At 39.6% G+C, this 11,615-nt stretch overlaps 1 pseudogene; it reads left to right on the top strand.

The window, feature by feature from the left end:
• Window positions 1-3,891: 3,891 nt before the first annotated feature.
• LOC102468015 (NAD-dependent protein deacylase sirtuin-5, mitochondrial pseudogene) lies at window positions 3,892-6,899 on the top strand (annotated as a pseudogene).
• The last annotated feature ends 4,716 nt before the right edge of the window (window positions 6,900-11,615 follow it).

The raw sequence follows: 11,615 nt of genomic DNA, 5'->3' as shown, positions 1-11,615 counted from the left end.
CTACAGTCGTCCTTTCTTACTTTTTTTTTTTTTTTTGGTATGCATCTTGGGAAAATTCTTTTATTTAGTTTTCTAAATCAGTATCAATAGTACTGTTGGGTAACTTCATTACATATTTATAATCATTTTATATACATCTCTGCCATGCACTGTTGAAGGATACCACCACAGAGCTAATTCTCATTAAATGGAAGCACACATGAAAGAGTCATAGAAAACTACTCCAAAGAAGTAAGAAGAAGTAAGTTTATTTACAGATATCTAAAAATCTCAGCAGTCTCAAGAAATATGAGAAAAGTAGGAAATAACTTCACCTCAAAACAGCACAATAACTCCAAAACAACAATAGGTACAAGACAGGAAATCTGAAATGTCAAGAAAAGAACTCACAATATTTATAACTAAACTCAATGAGATATAAGGGAAAAAAGACAACCAATCCCAGGAAATGAGAAAGTCTTTCCATGACTTGAAGAAGGAACTACATAAAGAGACAGACATCCTGAAAAGAATCAAACAGAACTTCTAGAGTAATAAAATACAATGCAAAAAACCTGCCTCAAAAGTTTTAACATGTAGGGAACCAGCAGTTAGCGTAATGGCTATGTCGCTGGATTCCCATGTAGTCAACCGTGGTTCGCATCCGGGACTCGGTGGCTTAAAACATGCCAGGCGCATGTGTGTGCATGCCCAAGATCCCGAGAGGAGAATGGAGGAGAAGGGATTGCAGCGTGACCATTGCCCCTGGGGGGTGATTTCTCGCTTTCTGTCTCTATGTCTCTCTCTGTCTGTCTGGCGAGCGCACGCGCCCTATAGCGAAAACCTCTCCAAAAAAAAAGTTTTAACATGTAGAAGGAAGCATCTCTGAGCTTGAAGACAAAATTTCTGACTTAGTTCAAACAAGCAAGAAGACTATAAAAATTACCACTAAAAATGATGACAATATTCTGGAAATTCTAGATGCCATCAAACAGTCAAATATTCGCATAACAACTATCAAAGAAGGTAAAGAATTGAGTGGAGGTTTTGAAAAATATCTTTCATGATATATTACTTCAAAACTTAACAAACTTAGAGAGGCATATGAACATCCAAATCCATGAAACACAAAGAACATCAAATAGATTTAATAAAATAAATCCCTCTACAAGGCACATCAGAGCCAACCTGGTGAACATCAAAGCTAAAGCAATATTCTGAAACTGACAAGAGAGGAACATTAAGTGTTTCTGTTGGTGTCAATGTGGATACAAAGGTATCCACATTAGACTAACATAGGATCTCTTAACTAAAACTATACCACCAAGGAAAAACTGAGAAGGTAAATTTTAAACTCTAAAAGAAAAACAATTCTAGCCACTAAAACTGTATCTGGCAAAATTGTCCTTCAAATTGAAAGAAGAAATAAAATCATTCTCACATAAACAAAAGCTGAAAGAATTCCCCAAAAGTAGGCTAGCCCTTCAGGAAGTACTTAAAGAAATATTCCACCTAAAACACTAAAAAGAGATAAATAGAAGGAAGCACACACAAAACATGTAGGAAATAAAAAAGAGTAAATGACAGAGCTAAGTTCACACATATCTATAATAACTTTGAATGTTAATGAATAAAATTCCCCACCTGAAAGACACAGATCTGGGCAATGGATGAGAAACCCAGAGCTCTCTACATGTTGCTTACAAGAAACACACTTCACTGACAAAGATATACATAGACTAAAAGTGAAGGGCTGTAAAAATTCATTTCATGAAAAGAGAAATTTTAAAAAGGCAGGAGTCACTATACTGATATCAGATAAAATACTCTTAAGGATAAAAAGAGTAAAAAGAGACAAGTCAGGACACTACATATCTCTAAAAAGATTAATTCATCAAGAAGATATAGCAATCACACATATTTATGCACCCAATGCCAGGGCACTCGAGCATGTTAAAGAAAAAATAGCTAGATCTAATGGGAGATATAAATTGTGACACAAAAATTGTTTGGGATTTTAACATCCCACTATCAGCACTGGACAGATCATCTAGACAAAAAATAAACAGACAGAGGAACTTATTGAAACCACAAACCAAATGGACCTGACAGACATAAATGGAGTACAAGCAAGCACAAAATACACTTTTTTCTCATGTCCACAGGGAACATTATCATAGATTGACTACATAATAGGACACAAAATAAGCCTGTATAAATTTAATGCTATAGAAACCATAGCCAGCATCCGTCCCTACTACAATGGAATTGAACTTGAGCTCAACAAAAATAATCCTCAAAAATAAATAAAACCATGGAAACTAAACAACCTACTCTTTGAATGACTTTCAAAGTACCTAAGAAATTAAGATTAAAATAAGAAGTTTCATCCATACCTACAATAATAAGCATACCACTCTTTATAACCTTTCAGACACAGCAAAGTCAGTCATAAGAAGGAAGTTCATGGTTAGAAATTCAAGAAAAAAATAGAAAGGTATCAAGTAAATAAGATAGCATTGCATCTTAAGGAACTGGAAAAACAGCAACAATGACAACAAAATATCCACATTTAAAAAGAGAATCTTCACCTAGCGAAAGTTAGAGGTGAAATACAGGAAAAAGAGAGAAAGAAAAAAAAAAAAAAAAAAAAAAAAAAAACAATTGGACAAAAAGCTGTTTGTTTGAGAGGATAAACAAAATTGGTAATCAATTAGCTAGACTATTGAAGAAAAACAGAGAAACCAGATAGATAAAAATCAGTAATGAAGCTGGTAACATAAAACTGATATATCAAAATTACAAAAATTTATGAGAAAACTATGAGCAACAATATGCCAACAAACTAGAAAACCCAGATGAGATGGAAAATTTCCTAATATGCACATGTTAGCTAGGCTGAATCAGGATGAAAATAGAAAGCCTCAATAGACCAATAACAAATGATGAGACTGAATCAGTAATAAATAGTCTCACAAGGTTCATGTCCACAGGACATCACTTCTGAATTCCATGGAACGTTTAAAGAAGAGCTCATCTTAATTCTTCTCAAGTATGTCTATTCATTTGTGGGACACAGAAATGTTTTATTACTTGTTGATGATGACGTGCACAGTATTCTCAACTGAACTGTTCTGAGATGTATTTCATATTGGGTAAATTATACAAGTTACATGATTGAATGTATAAAAATAATAATACAATTAGCGTTTTAAAAGTTAAATAAAAAAATACATAAAGATTCAAAAGGGGGAACCAGCAGTTAGTGTAATGGTTATGTCACTGGACTCCCATGTAGTCAATAGTGGTTTGAGTCTCGGGTCCAGTAGCTTAAACTCACCTTGGGCGCATGTGCATGTGTGCCCAAGATCCCAAGAGAAGAATGGAGAAGGGATTGCAGCATGGCCATCCTCCCTGGGTGGTGATTTTTTGCTTTCTGTCTCTCTGCGTCTCTCTGTCTTTCTGGCAAGTGCATGCACCCTATAGCAAAACCCTCTCAAAAAGAAAAAAAAAAAGATTCAAAAGCAACAAACCCTCCCAAATTCATTCTACAAGTCCCATCACCTTGATACCAAAATAAGAAAAGGGCATAACCAAAAGAAAGAAAACTATAGATCAATATCCATGATGCGTACTTATGCAAAAGTGCTCCACACACTACTACCAAACCAAATCCAACAGCATATTAAGAAAATTATACACCACGACTACAGAGGTTTTATCCCAGGGATGCCAGAATGGCTCAACATATGCAAACAATTAGGGAAATAGGTCACATTAAGAAAAAGAATGCTAAAAAACATGTATGTATAGATGCAGAAAAGCATTTCATAGAATACAATATTCTTTCATGATGAAGACTCTCAGTCAAATATAGGTAAAAGGTACATTTCCCAACACAATATAAACCATATGCAAGAGACCCATTGTAAACATCATGCTGAAGGGGAAAGGCGGAAAACTTACGCACTAAACACTGGAATGGGACACGGCTGCCCACTTTCTCCACTCCTTTTCTACATCGTGCTGGAAGTCCAAGTAACCAGTGCAATTACACCTTAGAGCAAAATAAAAGAAATTCAGATAGGAAAAGAAGAAGCTTAACTGTCTCTATTTCCAGAAAATATGATTACATACATAGAAAATGCTATAGAGTCCGTGAATAAACTCCTAGAAGTAATAAATTAATTCAGAATAGTTAACAAGATGTGAAGTCAATATACACAATCTATAGCATTTTTACATACCAACATGGAACAGACCGAGACAGAAAGAAGCAGAAAGCTAATTTACAAAAGCCACAAAAAGAATAGGTTACTGAGAAATATACTTAATTAAAGAGGTGAAAGTTATAAATATGGAAAACTATGAAAAACTAAAAATAGAAATTGAGTATGATATAAAAATATAGAAAGACATCGTGTGATTTTTGATTGTGGGATTCAATATAATCAAAATGTCAACCTTAGCCAAATTACATATTCTATGCTGTTCTGATCAAATAGCCTGTGATATTATTTTTTTAATTCTAAAATAGAGGGACCAGCAGTTAGCATAATGGCTATGTCACAGGACTCCCATGTAGTTGACCGTGGTTTGCATCCCGGACTCGGTGGCTTAAAACTCATGCTGGGTGCATGTACGTGTGTGCCCAAGATCCCAAGAGGAGAACGGAGGAGAAGGGATTTCAGCATGGCCATCCCCCCGGGGGGTGACTTCTCACTTTCTATCTCTCTGTTTCTGTCTGTCTGGCGAGCACACGCGCCCTATAGCAAAAACCTCTCAAAAAAAAAAATAGAAAAGACAATTATGGTATTTGTCTATAATCATAAAATGATCCCATATTGGCAAGGTATTACTGTGCAAAAAGAACAATACATGGCATCTCACAATTCGACTTGCACATATATCACAAAGTGGCGATAATCAAAACAGGATTTTACTCGCACAAGAATAGAAACATAGACCAATTGGACAGATCACAGATCACAGAAATAACCCCCAAATTGTAAAATGAACTGATCTTTGATGAAGGATACAAGACAATGCAGTGGAATAAAGAAAGTTTTTTAGCAAATGTGCTGGAAGAACTGGATACCTACCTGAAGAAAAATTAAGCTGGAGCCATCTGTCACCATTAACAAGAATCAACTCAAAATGGATCAAAGATTTAAATACAGTGCTTCAAACTATAAACAAACTAGAAGAAAACATAGAGAAAATTTCTGAAGACATTGGAGTAGGCAAAGACTTCTTAAATAAGGCCCCTAAAACACAGGCAAGAATCCCAAAAATAGACACATGAGATTACATCAAGACACAAAGCTTCCTCACAGCAAAGGGTACAATAACTTGAGTAAAAGTCAACCTACTAAAATGGGAGAAGATATTTGGAAATTATTCCTGGGACAAGAGATTGATATCCAAAATATATGGGAACTCAGCAGCTTGCAAAAATGTTGAATTGTTATCCAATTAAAAGATGGGTCAATAAAGAACTGCAGAAGAGCAATGGTTACGCCGTTGCTTAAAACTAACACTGGGTGTGTGTGAATGTGTACCCAAAATTCCAAGAAGAGAATGGAGGAGAAGGGATGGCAGCATGGCCATCTGACCAGGGGGCAATTTTTCACTTTCTGTTTCCTTGTCTCTCTGGTGAGCATGTGTGCCCTATGACAAAAATCTCTAAAATGAAATCAGTTTTTTTAAAAAGATAGGCCAGGGACCAGCAGTTAGTGTAATGGCTATGTAGCTGGACTCCCACGTAATCGGTTCGCGTCCCGGACCCGGTGGCTTAAACTCACGCCGGGCGCATCTCACTTTCTGTCTCTGTTTCTGTCTGGCTGGCGGCACGCGCTCTATAGCAAAAACCTCGATGCACAAATGCTGGGGAATTGGCTGCCCCGCAGCGGCCGGGCGGGGCCTCCGCTAGGAGCACTGCAGGGGGCCCCAGCCTCCCCATCCGGCCTCCTTACCCGCTGCACCGCCTCCTGCAGCTCACCTCAGGAATTAGAACTGTACAGGAAGCCTGCTGACACCTTTCCGGCTTCTCCCCAGCCGATTAATTTCTCAGCTGTGCTGTGGTCATGGTCGGAAGCCTCCGGCCTCCGCACAGACCAAGATTCTCCTGACGCTTGCTCGACCGAGTTCAAATATGGCAGATTTTCGGAAGATTTTTTCAGAAGCAAAGCGCATCGTCAAGGAGCTGGCGGTTATTGGAGAAAATGGCAAGCTCAGGACCTGGCGATCCCTCAGGCCTTTGCCCGCAACCCGCCCAGGGTGTGGGAGTTCTACCACTCCCGGCCGGAGGTCATGCAGAGCAAGGAGCCTAACCCCGGGCACCTGGCCATGGCCGAATGTGAGGCCGTGTGAGGGCAGACAGGGCTGCCAGGTCACCGTCATCACCCAGAGCATCGACGAGCTGCACCGCAAAGCTGGCACCAAGACCCTTCTAGAAATCCACTGGAGCTTGTTTAAAACTCGATGTACATCTTGTGGTGGTGTGACCGAGCATTACGAGAGCCCAATTTGACCAGCTTTATCAGGATAAGGTGCAGCAGAACCTTCACTCAAGATGCCAAAATCCCAGTTGAGAAGGTTTCCCAGGTGTGAAGACGAAGGGTGTGGGGGCCTGCTGCGACCTCAGCTCCTGTGGTTTGGAGAAAACCTGGACCCTGACGTTCTGGAGGAGGTGGACGGGAGCTCGCCCTCTGTGACCTGTGTCTAGCAGTGGGAACGTCCTCAGTAGTCTACCCGGCTGCCGTGTTTGCCCCCCAGGTGTCAGCCAGGGGAGTGCCTGTGACCGAATTTAACAGGAAACCACTCCAGCCACGTACCTATTGAGGTTTCATTTCCAGGGACCCTGTGGTACGACTTTTCCTGAAGCTCTTGCCCCTCATAAAACCGAAACTGTGTCTTAAGTGTCTGGAGGAGGAAGAAAGTAACATATCTCAAAGAACTAGGCTGCAGACCAGACATGGTGACCTGAGTGTAGGAAAATCTAAAACTATTCTCTGACTCCTGGCTGGATGGGGCTTCAGGGTGGCCATAGCACACCTTAGGAAGAAGATAGAGAACTGTGACGTTAATGCATGCTTTTTGGTTTGAATAGAAACATAAGATACGTTTGATGCGTTTGGAGGAAATACTTTTTGCACTTAAATTGTCTAAAGAAAAATATAATTACCCTGACTGTATTTTTGCTATTTGGGCAAAGATCAAACTAGGGGGGAGAAACTTGGTATTTAATTGGGATTTTTGCGTAAGTTTTGGTGGACAGTAGAATCACTCTCTACAGTAGGTAAATTATTGTGTAAAGATGGCTCCTCAAGGGATATGTCTTCCAGGGGGCTTTTTTTTCAGTGTTCTCCCTGCTCGGCTGCCTTACTTCAAAGAATATGGGATAGCTTACAGCAAGAACTCAAGCAAGGAGCAAAAAGAATAATAGTCGTAAAGCAGAAAACCAGGATGAGAAAAAAGAACAATGCAAATATGTAGACCCCAAAGATAAACCCAGCTGCCTAAAATTTAGCTCTGGCCATCTGAGCAGCCAGGAGGGAAGGGAACAGTGATGTCGGACTCCTCTCAGGATCACAGGTGCAGAAGCATACAGTTGCTGTGGGGTCTGCCAGACTTCTCAGAGTTTTTCCATAGGATGTTTAAACATGATTTTCTTACTTCTTTTGGAGTAAGATAGTCACACAGACAAGCAGCTCTTTCCTCAGCCCAACCAGCTCCTGCAGCACCCAGGCCCCAGTTCCTGCAGCACCCAGGCCCCATGGACTGCCAGTGTCTGGCAAGCAGCAGCAGGTCGATGGGGGAGACGGGGGAGGGGGAGGGGGTGGCAGCTGGCGGCATAGTGGTTGAGGTGGCTAGATCCCATGTGGTCTACTGTGCAGTTCCAGTACTGGACCCTGTGACTTGAAATCATACCGGGCACATGTGTGTACGTGCCAAAAATCCCAAAAGCAGAAATGGAGGAAAAGGGATTACAGCTTTGACCACCCCCCATGGAGGGTGCTTTCTTTCTCTCTCTTGCTGTTTTCCTTTCTGCCCACCCACCCCCCCCCCAGAAAAAAACACCCTCCAGCAAATTAAAGGGGAAAAAAAAAAATCCTGATGGGAGGAGTGGCTGTCAGTCAACCATGAGAAAGGTCATACATAACATAGTCCCTCGGATTGGGTAAACTCCCTGATGTACTGTGCACCCCATCACTCTTGCAAAATTATATTCAATGTTACAGCCCTGGCTATTGTGGAAATAAGTGACAATATACTGATATATTTTAAAAAAAGAAAAAAAGAATCACAAGTGCTGGTGAGGCTTGGCGAAATGGTAACACATGGCTGGTAGGAATGAAAATAAGTGCAAACTGTGGAAAACAATACGGAAATTCATGAAAAAGCTACAAATAGAACTACCAAATGACTCAAAATCCTGCTCCTTGGTATTAATCAAAACAATAGGAAAACACTCCATTGGAAAGACACTTGTGCATCCATGTTTATTGAAGTATAATTCACAATTTCTAAAACATGGACAAAACCTAAGTGTCCAAAATATGAAGACTGGGTTCAACAATGGTGGCACATACATGCTATGGAATCTCACTCAGCAGTTAGAATTGATGACATCCTATTACTTGATTCAAAATCGATAAATATAGAAGACAGTACTAAATGAAGTGAGCCAGACTTTGAGAGATACAGACTACATATCCTGACTCAGTTTATACGAGGTGCCTGCACTCTGTGGCAGAATGGAGAGATTTGGACATGTGATAGTGGAGAGAATAAGCATAGATACCAGGAACTGGAAGGGAGGAGTGGTTGGAAGTGGAAGAGGGTACGTGTAAATTGCAAAGAGAAGAAATATTTAACAGACCAAAAACAGAAGTTCTCTGTTGAAAAAATAAAAAATACAGTGTATACATCACGATGAGGACTTTATATACAATTAATGCTGGAAAAAAATTATAGAAAAAAATTGGACACAAAGATCTAGATTAATGGAAATCACCCAACTGCTTATTTCAGGACTTGGTTTTGTTTGGTCTTTGCTGTTGTTCAGTGTTTGTGCAGGACCAGCATTCATTTTAGGATAACATGGTTGGAGATAGGATATGGAGGGCTGAGTGAATAGAAACACTTAAGAAAGGTCCCTTGACCGGTGTGAACAAGTAGACTCAACACTGTTCTAGGAGTGTGTGATCTGGCCCTGACAAGGGTGCAGATTTTGCTTTAAGAGTTCTTCCTAATACAGTGGAGTTTGCTCCAGGCAACTTGATCCTTTGAGAACACCAGGTAGATTGGTTTAATTCCCCTGCAATAACTGTGAATGTGTTGTGAGGGGAAAAGCTGGGTTTCCTGGGCTCTGTGGGAGGCAGGGAGTCATCTGGGCATTGCAGTCTCTATGTGTTGCTGGGAAGACTGTCTCTTGTTTCTCAAGATGTGCTTACTGGGAAGGGAAACAAGATGAGCTGTCCTGACTTGGTGCTTGTCGTAGACTTGCAGGCAGGAGAGGAAGGTTGGGCAGAAGGAGGAGAGGGGAATGGAATACCAATGGGTTTACATGGTAAGTGCTATAGAAGGCACATTGGTGTGGTGACAAATGTGGGAAGGTCAACTTCTTCTTGGCTTGGTAGGTACTGGTAGACAGCAGGTGATCTTTCCAAATGCCACCAAACCCAGGCAGTTCCCTTAACCTTCTCCCATCTCAGCAATGAGTGACAGAGATAAGTGTACCAGGAAGGAATAAATGTCAGCTATGAAGTCACCATTCAGAAGTGAAAAGGAGGTTTGGGTACAGGTGAGAGAGGACAGTTTGAGTAAGGAGTAACGGTGTTAAAGCAGTGACCAGGTCACAGCAGCAGCTGAGGTTCCTTAAGGAGAGTTTGATGCCCTTGGTCAGCTGTGTACCTTGTATTTTTCTTTTTTTTTTTTAATTTTAATTATTTATTTAATTTTATGCATCATTATTGTTATTTTTAATTTAGGGACAACTGACATTTTGATTATATTGAAACTTGCAGTGTAAGAACATGGAATGTCTTTCCATTTTTTTTCATTCATACAGAATTTCTTTATTCATTTTTTCATGTAGAGAACTTTCACCTCTTTGGTTAGGTTTATTCCTACTATCTTACTCACTTTGTGACTATTGTAAATGGAATTCATTTTTCAGTTCTGTCTGGTCCATTCGTTGTTGGTGTATTAAAAAGTCAAAAAGTCAAAAAAGGTTGTTTAGTTTCCATGTTTTTGTGTATTTTTGAAGACTCTCTGTGGTTGATTTAAGTTTAACTCCACTGTGGTGGGGGAAGATGTTGCATATAGTTTCTATACTCTTAAATTACAGAGGCTTGTTTTGTGGCCTACTACGTGGTCAATATTCGACAATGTTCTGTGTGGAAATGAGGAAGAAAGTATATTTTGTACTTGCTTGGCAGAATGCTCTACATATGTTTGTCAGGTCCATTTAGTTTATGGTATCAATTAGTTCCTACATCTCTGTATATTTTTTGTCTAAAGATAAGTCACATTGTTACAGTGTGTGTAAAATCCCCAAAATAAGTGTGTTGTAGTCAATATCTCCCTTTAGAGCTTTGGTCTTTCCTTTGTCTTTTGAGTGACCTGGCATTGGGTACATAAATATTTATGATTGGTTTATCTCCTTGATGAATTCATCTTTTTAGCCTATGTAGTGTGCTTATTTGTCTCTTTTTACACTTTTAATCCTAGTCCATTATTTCTGATACCAATATTGTGACTCCTGCTTTTTTTTCATTAGTTTTCATGAAATTACTTTTGCAGATTTTCCCTTTCATTTTATGCATATTTCTGTCAACGTGGTATGTTTCTTATAAGCAATATATACAGGGTTCCAGGTTTTTTATCCTTTTCACGAATCTGTGTCTTTTGGTTGGGAAATTTAATCCATTAGCAATTCATGGCTATTTTTTATATTTGTGAATTTAGCCCTGCCATTTGCTCTTTTTTTCTATTTGTTTTATGTTGGCTTGTTTCTATTTATCTCCCTTTAGTTGTTTTTGTTTGTTTGTTTGTTTGTTTTTTCTATTTGTAGGAAGAGAGATTTTTGACATTTGGTTCTGTCAGTCACCAGAGAGACTGACAGAAAGTGAGAATTCTCCCCCGGAGGGTATGGCCACACCAAAATCCCTTCGCCTCCATTCTCCCCTCAAGATTTTGGGCATGCACGCACACACATTTGGTGTGAATTTAAGCTGCCTGGTCAACAATCAGACTGTGGTGGACTACGTGGGAGGCCAGCACCATAAACATCACTCCATCTGCTGGTACCTCCTTTAAGTACTTTCTGAAGCACTATCTGACTTGAGGTGAATTCTTTGAACCTTTGTTTATCTGAGAATGATTTTCTCTCTCCTTCCAACTTGAAGGATAATCTTGCCAGGTATAGTGTTTGGCTGACATTGTTTTTACTTGTTAAGTTTAAATGTCTTTTTTTTTTCTTGCCTGCATTATCATTGAGTGGTTCTGTGTCATCTAATGTGGACACCTTTGTAAGTGACTTGGTTTCTCTCTTGTCAGTTTTAGAATCTTCTCTTTATCTTTGATGTTTACCACTTTGGCTCTGATATGCCTTGGAGAGGATCTTCTTA

Source organism: Tupaia chinensis, unplaced genomic scaffold, assembly GCF_000334495.1.
Source record: "Tupaia chinensis unplaced genomic scaffold, TupChi_1.0 Scaffold143728_1, whole genome shotgun sequence".
NCBI classification, from domain to species: Eukaryota; Metazoa; Chordata; class Mammalia; order Scandentia; family Tupaiidae; genus Tupaia; species Tupaia belangeri.
Note: the sequence above shows the minus strand (reverse complement) of the source record. Positions and strands in the feature narration are given on the sequence as shown.